The sequence below is a fragment of the Glycine max genome, chromosome 17, assembly GCF_000004515.6.
Source record: "Glycine max cultivar Williams 82 chromosome 17, Glycine_max_v4.0, whole genome shotgun sequence".
Classification (NCBI taxonomy): domain Eukaryota; kingdom Viridiplantae; phylum Streptophyta; class Magnoliopsida; order Fabales; family Fabaceae; genus Glycine; species Glycine max.
This window is the reverse complement of record NC_038253.2, coordinates 30,973,263-30,984,428: the sequence shown is the minus strand read 5'-3', so window position 1 is coordinate 30,984,428 and position 11,166 is coordinate 30,973,263. Positions and strand designations below refer to the sequence as shown.

General features: G+C 28.8%; 1 long non-coding RNA gene across 4 annotated transcripts; it reads left to right on the top strand.

Annotated features, from left to right (window-relative positions):
- The first annotated feature begins 5,002 nt into the window (after positions 1–5,002).
- On the top strand, positions 5,003–10,361 carry LOC102660746 (uncharacterized). Of its 4 annotated transcripts, none has more exons than XR_005889228.1 (6): positions 5,003–5,373; positions 5,693–5,985; positions 6,313–6,364; positions 6,620–7,773; positions 7,960–8,025; positions 8,129–10,361. It is a non-coding gene; the product is annotated as an uncharacterized lncRNA (long non-coding RNA). The 4 variants fall into 4 exon arrangements; XR_001385609.3 differs by having other exon boundaries at positions 5,006–5,985; positions 6,620–7,261; positions 7,708–7,773; XR_005889227.1 differs by having other exon boundaries at positions 5,004–5,985.
- Positions 10,362–11,166: the final 805 nt, after the last annotated feature.

The following is an 11,166-nucleotide window of genomic DNA, read 5'->3' as shown; positions in this document are numbered from 1 at the left end:
TGGCATGGTTTTGTCCCATTGAGTTTTCCTGACAAGATTTTTAATGAGGCAGGTGATTATGTATTGAAAGATGATATACTCTTTTTCCTTTAGTAAGTTTTTTCCCATATGATTTTTCCTAGCAAGGCTTTAACAAGACACATTCTTAGATGATGGACATCAAGGGGGAGTGTTATGAATAATCTAATTATGGATGCTCATATCTTTGATCAGATATGTTATTATTGTTTATGATTTTTCCTTATTTATGTTTATCTTTTGCAACTTCCCCAATTATATTTTATATTTATAAATAGTCTACTCCTCTTGGAAATAATATACATAATTATCATTCTCTCGAAAAAATCTTCTTCTCTGCTTTCTCTCTTTACCGTTCTCCTCCGATTTATACTATATTTAATACACTTGTTGATGAAAAATTACTTGCTAGCAAGTCTTATAATTTAGTGGTATGCAAAGGATCGGAATTCATATATTTGGTTTGATTTAATTTAATTTTAAAATTTTATTCAAAATTAAATCAAATTAGGTTATACTTAACATAACTAGCTAAATGCTAAAACTTATAAGCTATCTTATTAAATCATAAATGCTTGATAAAATTATTTATTGAAGTAGCTAAAAATATAAAATGACTTAAATGGCTATTTATATGATATTTTTATATATTATTTTTAATTTTATTTTATGGATAAAAATACATTTTGAGGTGTTATAATTATAGTTTTCAAATAATTTTAAACTCTTGCAATTTTTATTTATAGATGAATTGCTTCCATTATATTTTTAATTTTAAATATTATATCTTTCATATTATTTATTCTACTATTAATCTATACTATAATTTAAAATAATTTCAATCAACTTTAAAATTAACTAAAAATTACACTTAAGTAGACACTATACTTTTATATGTTAATAAGCATACTAGTTAAAATAAATATTATAATATAAAATTATTTAAAAAATAAATAAGTCTAACATTTTCCATTGTCAATTTTGTGAAGTATAATATTAAAATAATAGATTAAATATTATAAATAATTAAGTTATTAAAATAAAAATAGTGTAATATCAAAAAAATGTGTTGGAGGAATGAATAAAAAATAAATAAATAGTAAAATTCTATTATATTTAAAAAGTATAATAATGAAATTTAATAGATATTTAAAGGATAAAAAAGAATAAAATATAAAAAGTTAGAAGCTCGTGTTTTAAAAAAATCATTTGAAGTAGAATTTTAAAAGACGTTAAAAATTATTAAAAAAATATTTATTTAATAGTTAAATAAATTTTTCAATAAGTAAAAAAATTAAAAATTAACTTAAATAATTTGTTAAACATAACCTTATTTAACTACAAATTATATTTATACTTAATTTAACTAATATTTTAATTTTAAAAATCGAATCAAAGCCAGATACATCACTATTTAATTCTAAATCTTGAATCAAACTTATTTAGTTGTTCATATTTTTGTATTTTTTTTTTAAGTATAGTTGGTATGAAAAATGATTAGTCATTGTATTGGTTAATACAAATCAATTCCCAAAATAAGCAATTGCCTAAAGGAATGGACTTTGTTCCTCGATTGAGTTTTTAGTCCATTCTAAAGATCTTTTTAGCTTATCGTGGTAATGAGGTTAATTGTTACACTATATTACTACCAAAAAGAATTTGTGATAAAAGAAATGTTGTAAACGACTACATAAAATTGGCATAAATATAACTCAAAATTATAAAGAAAGCTGTTTAAATTGGAGCAAGTAAATGAAAATATGGAAATTTACATTGATATTGATCGGAAACATCTCTTATCTCATATTTTCTGCTACTTATCGAGATCTAAGCATAATCAGCAGCCATAACAATAACTCCCAAAATTAAAATTATACATTTGCCATGGGCAAAACGCGGTCAAACCAACTCTCCATAGCATGTTACATGTGATTTATGTGCAACAATTTGAGTATATAAAATTATTCCATCAAACTACGTTGATAGATGACAATTTTCCAAAACTTAGTGTTAATTATACTGTAATATTTGGGAACATTTGAGAAACAAGTGGGCAATGAGTCACTTTTAGAATTATTTTTTTATTCTCTGTGAACTCATAAGTAGCCTCCGGATTCACCTAACTCTTTATTATTTTCACTCGACATTTTGATATTTTTCAATTCCACTTGGACCGGATCGAGTTGAAATAAAGAGCATACATATATACCAAGAAGTATTTGTTTTACGGTATATACCATGAGGTATTAATATAGATATGTGCCATCATTTTTTTCTATTTTCTAAATTCTTTTTGCACCATTTTAATTATTGATTAGTCTTAATTGTTAATTAATCAGACAATTTTATTATTTGAGCTCATTTAGCTAATTTGATGTTTTAATCTAATTTTAGGAATTAATGAAACATTGGGCTTAATCCGGATTTTGGTTATGGACTTGAAGAGGGCAAATAAAGCAGCGCTTACCTTAGTTAATTTCTAATTAGGAAATTTCACAATTTTATTTTATGTTGTTCAGTGTTTATTTCGTTTTGGGCCAGAGTATTGTAATAGGGCCCAATGACTTTGAATGACTCTTTTTAAATAGCAGCCTTGGGATTCGTGCAAGGCCATTCTGTTATGCTATTCATTATTCAGAGCTTTTGTTTTAGGGTTTTATGTTTTCTGCTTTGATGTTACTGTTCACGTAATGCAATTTTACGTTTTCTGCTTCTAATTACAATTTCGTTTTCGTTCTTGCTTCTTCTTCTACTCTCATTTACGTTTCTATCTCATTTATATTTCTGTTCATTTACGTTTCTGTTTCATGTTTCATTTGTGTTTTCTGTTTGAATCCATGGAAGGCTAGATTTTCTGGTGTTGTTTCCTTTTGAGGACGAAGCCCAAATCTCTTTGAGGTTTCGCTTGTAATGTGGTTTCTTGGCAGTTTTCCCTTCATCAGTTGTCCCAAATTCGTGAATATTAATCAGTGCACGCTTAGTGTTTGATTAATTGCCTCTGAACCTAACTTGCGTTCATGCTTAATGGACGAAGGGCTAACTGGTGTATGTGGTGCCTAATCACGTATTGAAAATCCTAAGTTGATTTTCGCTTGGTAAATTGAAATAGGGTTGGATTAAGTGGTTGACTGTTAAGGACGAATTCTCCTTAACCCAGGATAAGAGAATGACTTTTGAATCAAAGGAAACAACCCGTTTTTAATATTAGTAGTTTCGTATTCCAGTTTACTTGTTCTGCTCTTTAATCACAAAACAAACAAACCCCCCCAATCGTTAGTGTTACTGCAAGTATATTATGAACATTTGGTTTGTCACTGTTCGTTGGGAAACGACCTAGGATCACTTCCTAGTTACTACATTTTCATGTTTATTTGATTCGGGTACGGCCTCGATCAATCATATTAATTTAAAATTCAAGCTATAGTTCATAGAATGACAAGTTCACAACGACTAAGCTTGTGAAATAATTTATTTTGGGCACGTAACTTCATTTTTTTTCAAAAAAAAAAAAACAAATTAACTATTTATTGTATTTCTTTTGCAAAAAAATTATGTTAATTGCTTAAACCATAAGGTATAACTAACCTGATCTCGTTTTAAAAGATATATGACTATTTATTTTTACCACGTACTATTTTCATTAAAAATAATTAAAATTTATGTATATCCAAATTGTGTCGTTTCAAACGTAATATGAGTATATTGTAAAATTCTCCTTAATCTTAATTAAAAAAAGAAAATTCTTAAATCTTTAATGGATTATTTTGCTAATTGGGGACACTAAAAACCACATTACAAAGGACATAGTTGAGGATTTTATTCTTCCTTTCTTTTGGTGATAGGATTTGATTCCTACTAATTATGTATAATTTGGTCAATAAAAATAATTATTGTATTCCCTTTCGTGTTTAAGACTTAAGAGGATTCCCTTACTTTTATAATGCAATTTCTTAGTTATCCTATTATGTTTTCACAAGATTCTAAAAAATCACATCAGAATCAAGCACAATGTCTAACTTAATTGTTATTTAAAAATGTTTTAATCAACTGATAGCATATTCCGTTTGCGTATTAGCGTTTGTCCACTGTCAACATAAAATTATGTCTTACGATTTTTTAATATTGTTCTAAGAACCTAACACCTAAATGATTCTTAAATTAACTGAGGGACAATGTGTGGTGAGCACTAGGAAAATTAGTATTGGACCTTTCGCAAGTTGCAACTACATGATGAAGATTCCACAATATTTGAGTAGGGTTATTTTAAGATTCATTTTTCTTAAGAGGGTCAATCCAACAACAAAACAATTAAAGTCTAAGTTTTAGACTCACCAATAAAATAATATTTGCTAAAAAATTTTAATATAAAAAAATCTCATTTGTTGAAAAAAAATTCAACACAACTCTTATTTAAATTAAAACAATCTCTCTCAAAATTTGTTTTAGGTCTTACTTACTGTTAAGTTGATTATGCTACTTAAAAGAAAAAATTGAGTCAAAGAACATTTGAGAAAAGAAACTTCTAAACATTTTTATGATTTTTTAAGCTAATTTTTAAAAACTTTTGACTTACACTTCTCCTTTTTCTTCTTTATTTCAAATTCTAAAAATACACTATTAAAAAATTTCAACTTACTAGTAATTTAATTTTTTATACAATTATCAAATTACTTTAACTTTACATTTAAAACTCTTATTTTACTCTTAACTAACTTATATATATATATATATACTATCTATCTCTACTATCTACTATATTATAAAAGAGAACCTCAGGAAAATTAATGGTGTGCCCCTTTTTAGAAAATTGACACCTGTCTCTTTTCCTGGGTTTATGGTCATTTTAACCTTGCTTCATTTGTTGACACATGTATTTTTTCCTTCTTCATTTGTTGACACCTGTAGTTTGCCCTTCTTCATTTGTTGACACGTAGGTTGAGGGAGCTGGTGCTAGAGCAAGCAAAAAGCCACGCCTCAATTACATGCCACAGAGCTTCCTGTATTGTTCAAATTCAAGTTTTTCCTTTCTTTTTCTTCTTCTCATTCCCAATTCAATTTTCTTTCTTTTTGAAATTCACCGTTTATAGTTTTTGAATAAAAAAATGTGGATATTTAGCGCCTAATTAGGTTTCATCTTTTATGAATTTTCTTTTGATAACTGTTTTTCGTTGCATGTAATTTTACATGATCTTTTGCTTATATATTTTTGTGGTCTTTATGGATGCTTCATTGCTGTATATTGATTTTGTTCAGAGTTTTATGGGAAACTCTACGTGTTTTCCTGCATTTTCCTCCGTGCTTACTTATCTGGATTTGCATGCAAGCTTTGCAGCTCACAGCATCTTACTCGCAAAGGTTTTTTCTTTCCCGATCTTTTTTTCCTTTCCTTCTATCTTTTTCAATAGGTTGTCACCGTTTTCCTCCGTAGGAAAGAGATTCATGGGGCCATCGAAGGTTACAGAGGATATGGATACTTATCGTATAAGGCCCTTTCCCTTATTGCTAATTCCCACTCCCTTTATTAATTTGCTTTTCATCTTTTATTGATTTGCTAATCTCCGTAGGTTTCATTTTTTATTAATTTGCTTTTCATAATTGTTTTTATTCTCTGTCGAAGATCATTAACATTATTATTCCAATCTTGATTATTGTTTTTTATTTGGCAAATTCGCAGCATGTAATTCTGCAAAGCGGTCTAGCTTGTGTTTTTGGTAATTTTCAACATGGGTGGACTTTCTATATTGTTTCCTGGGATACTTACATGGACTAATAATTTCATCTAGCTTTATTGATCTTTTTTGGCATTGTTATAGACAGTTCTATGTTGTTTGTTTTTTGACTAAATTGGGTTACAATTTTGTAACACGGGGAGCTTAGTAAATTCATTAACCACTGACATGAGATCAAAGTAGCACCTCTAGCAAGGAAGAATAGTTGGCAACTAACCATCATTAACCTTGGACTGAGGTAACTATAACAGCTCTCTTTAAGTTCTTTTTTTTTTTGTTAATTATGTCAATGTTTGAGGTTTTGAGTTTAATTTCCCTGCCATTATGTTCTGCATTTTTGGTCTGCTGCTTTGAGTTTCAAATTAAGAATATAAATTGCAAGATACATGTTTATGTTATTTTCAGTTGGAAAGATTTGCTTACTTTACTTTCCAATTAAAATTTGAAATTGGATCTTACATCATGGATATGTAATTAACTTTCCCATAAACACCCCTATTTGAATTTTGATACCCCATTAGTTCCTCACCAAGCTTGCTTCACAATGTCGGCTTCTTTTTTTCAGGAGCTTCCATTCCCATTTATTAAAGGCCCGAGATGGTTTTCCCTTTGCTGGTGTAAGATCTTTGACTCTTCGATCTATAGTGGTCAATATTCTTGCCTTTTGCTGAAATTAAACATTGCAATTTTCAGTTTATAGAATTAAGCTTTTTTTAATTGTTGTCAAGTCAACTCAATTGAGAAAATTAGAACCACAAATCTTTTGGTGTGTTCAAAAATTTCTAAGAGCAAGATCCATTGAAATGATTTTTATGGTTGAAGAGATATTGTTATATTTGGCATGATGTGGATTATTTGTTTTAACTTTGCAGCTTATTGATTTACAAGGTACTTTGATAAAGAGGTGTCTGGGTCTAAAAACTCTTAATCAAAGAAGAAAATGCTTAACCAAAAGAAAATCAAGGGTATGTAATCATTTTGTGTTGGTGCCTAATCAGTCTTGATATGAAATAAAAGGGTACAAAATTGGAAATTGGTTGCTTCTCATGAGACTGAATATTTATTCTTGAAGGTTGATGCTACTATCTTCTAAAAGGTACATTACATTATTGAAGTTTTTAATTTATATTTTTCTCTCAATGATTTCATTTACATCATTGCATTATGAAGTGTTAATCCCCTTATTTTCCCTTTTTCTGAGCATCTTCCTTTCATTTTTGGTGAGTAGTTACATGTATATATTTATGTACACTTCATCTCATTTTTTTTTACCAATTGATTGCTTGCAATTAAGTTGATGGTGCTTGCATAGAACAAAAACAAGGAAAGGGTTATTACTATCAGACACTCATGGTCAACATGTGCTCTATTAGGCTGAAGTGTATCAGCACTAGAGCTTTTGTTTGCATTTTCTTGGACAAGGGACTCCAATAGGTGCTACTGGGCACTGTGCGCCACTACTTTGCTGAGTTGCCTCTCTCTAACATTGACACTCGCACTTATACATCTTTGGGGTATTACTACTGATTTGTTATCGGACATTTTGATTTTTTATTCTAATTTTTTACTTTTCTATTTTCTAATTATAATTTTTTCTTCCCAATATATTATAAAGTGCACGCTAATATGTAAAAGGTTTTACATATGAATGATTAATTTACAAAACCAAGTGATTTATGAACTAAGAGCAAATATATTGCTTCTATTGCTTTGCTATTTTGTGATGAATTGTTGATTAATAGCAACAGTGTGTCTTCCTTTATAAGTAAAGGTTATTGCAGATTTCAATCCCATATTATTTATGTGAATGATAAATTTAAAATAAACCTGATATTTAAAAAGAACTATTATTAAAAAAAAAACTTTGATTCTTTTTTAGCTGTCTATTTGTTCTGGTTGATTGATCTCTCATTGAATTTTTTAGCCCCTTTTTATGTCTGTATATATAAAAATGTTTCAGGCTCTGTGTGAGGAGTTAACTAGAAAAGTTGCCACTTTGGTGGCAGAGAATGAAAACCTAAAGAGGGTATGGTACTATCTCTTATTTGATATCTTATTAACATTTTCCTTTTCCACTTCCTCTTTATTTTGTTGCACTTATTTGTATGAAACATCTATTTAAGATATTTATAATTTCTCAATTTATTTAATCCCGTTTGATGTTTACCTGATCATTCACTATATCTCATTTTGTGGCATTTCTGACAAAAAGGAGAAAGAATTGGCTTTGAAAGAGTATGAGTCTTTGGAGACTACAAATAAGAACTTGAAGACACAGGTAAGATGTTTTGCTATGGTAGAAATCTGTAAGCATAATATAACTTTTGTTTGCAAAGAAAGTATATCAATACAGGTAAATCAACATTATCTTCCATTTGCAGATAGCCAAGTCAATAAACACTGAAGTGGAGAAAACTCCTGTTGAGCCTGTGTCATCTGTGGCTGAGATAACACCTTCATCCGGTAATGGTCCATGGTTCCTTTATAACCATTTTCCAGTTCCACAAATATTTTGGCCTTCCATCCTTCAGTCTTCTAATCCAATTCATCTACAAAATACATCATTTAATTCCATCGCCATTCCACCTAATGCTAATGTTTCATGTTCTTCCGAGTCTGAATCACATCACAAGCAAAATAACCTTATAAATGATAATCGAACTCGAGTAATCACTTTTTAAAATTTTATTTTGATCTATCCTTTTGATTTTTGAGGTTGTAAGTTTCTTTCTTTAGCTTAATCACTAGAAGAAGATAAGAAAGCTTTTGAAATGACTGAGTCAAAAGAGGCAACATTGCTTGAAGCATAGAAGATTTCCTGTCGTAAATCTGAAGTGGATTTCAAGTTCCTGTGTTCTTTGCTGGTTTCTCAAGTCAAGAATTGGGAAGTAACACATTCCTGTTTTCGGGATTTATTGTTCTTTATTATTATTATTATCATCATCATCATCATCATCATCATCATCATCATCATCATCATCATCATCAAGTCATGTTTTAGGAAATTGGAGGATCTGATGGTGCAACTTCTCCAGCAGTTGAGGCTTTAACCTTCTCTCATACTTACTGTTTGCTGCTAGCTTTAATTCAATTTAGTTGTCCACCATTTTTTCCTGCATTATTTAAATTCTACTCATCTTAATTTTTTGCTTAATATTTTTTAAGCATTTAATTTAAACCTGATTCTTGCCGAGTTTCAGTTGGTGATATCTAATTATGATACCATTGACAAGGTAGTGTGCTTATTGGATAAAAGCATTGAGTGCACATGCTCTTATGCATTTATTTTTCATCTTTTCTAGACTCTAGAATGTCATGTCTCCTGATAATTGAGATTATCTAATTTTGAATTTTGTCATTAAGTTAGGCCATTTTTTTTATATAATCTTGGACTGCTTTTGTCGTTCAACTTCTTTGTAGGGAAAGAAAAGAAGAATACCCTAATTGTATTTTCTTATGTATATATTGAAATTAATTTCATAGCATCTATTCAAGCAATGTTGTTGGTACCCTTATTGTATTAATTTATAAATTGAAATTAATTTAATTTACTCTTAAATATCTGAGTCTTCCCCAATGGCTGAGGAATCTAGCACTCAAGCAAGTATTTCAAGAATAATCATGCTGGCTGAGGCTTTGTTTGAGGTTTTAACCTTCTCTCATGCTTATTGTTTGCTGCTAGTAATTCAATTTAGTTGTCCACCATTTTTTCCTGCATTATTTAAATTCTACCCATCTTAATTCTTTGCTTTATATTTTTTAAGCATTTAATTTAAATCTGATTCTTGCTCAGTTTCAGTTGGTGATATCTGATTATGCTACGATTGACAGGGTAGTGTGCTTATTAGATAAAAGCATTCTGAGTGCACATGCTCTGATGCATTTGTTTTTTCATCTTTTCTAGACTCTAGAATGTCATGTCTTCTGATAATTGAGATTATCTAATTTTGAATTTTGTCATTAAGTTAGGCCATTTTTTTATATAATCTTGGACTGCTTTGGTCGTTCAACTTTGTAAGGAAAGAAAAGAAGAATAGTTTCAAATAGGTAGGTTTCCTGTTTTCGGGATTTATTATTATTATTATTATTATTATTATTATTATTATTATTATTATTATTATTGTTATTGTTCTTGTTCTTGTTTGTTGTTGTTGTTGTTGTTGTTGTTGTTGTTGTTGTCTAATGAAATTTGACTCCATTTCAGAAAATGAAAATCTATACTGTTTGCAATTAAACCTTATATAGTTGAATCCTGCTATTGGTGGAAAAGGTGGTGTCCAACCATGGGACGATTTTCTTGAAGAAATGGATTTTGATGATGGAGATGAAATCTCTATTTACTATAGGTATTATGAAAAAAATTTGGGATATCATAATTAGGAGGCAGGAGGATTGGGAGGATACTGACATCAACTAGACTACCTTTAGTTCCAACAAACTCTGTTAATGTTTACTTACCCTATTTTGCTGTTAATCTCCATTTTCCTGTTAATCAACTTTATTATTTTGGTGTCCATCAACATTTAGAGAACGCTTACCAAACAACATGTGCATGTGCACAGGTTGCAAACTAGTGTGTGTATATATATATATCAAACACTATTCTGACCTTCATTTTTAGTGTTGCTACAAGGTTATGTTATAATTTGGAGTGACATGCAGGTTGTCGGAATTCCATGTGTTGTGATCCATGAATTACAATTTTATCTATTTATGACTTTCATAAGGGAATTATTATTTCTCCTTACAAAACTTAAAACTTTTCAAGAAAATGACTATTTTACCCTTCTATTCAAATACCTCTCCTTCTTTTCCCTCCCTCCTACCGTGTTTTTTTTTTTCTCACCTCCGTTAAATACATAATAGAAACATGATTTCGTTGTAATTTTTGTTGAAATATACAACGAAATCACACTTTTATTTTGTATTTTTTTTTAAAAAAAATAAATATACAATGAAAACATGATTACGTTGTGATCTTCATTGGGACACATAACGAAATCATATTTTAGTTTTGTATTTTTTTTGTTTTTATGACTTTTTATTAATTATAAATGCAAGTTACTTTTTTAAAATAATCAAATTAATTATGATATAATTTACCATTTTTAATAGTACTCAATATCTTTTATAACTATAACTAAATTAATTGGATACAAGTTACCATTTACAAACATAATTAAATTAATTATTATAAGAATTATCTTTATTAATCCTAATCAAATATATTATTTTGATTGCAATTAAAAAATTAATTTATGTCATCATTAATTTAAATTTAAAGTAGTTTAGGTAAAAATTAATTTGATTACTAATAAAAAAGATAATATGTGTCGTCATTAAAATAAGTTGTATAAAAATAATTCAAGTAAAAAAGGTAAGTTAATTCTACAATTAATTTTTTTTGAAAAAATACGTA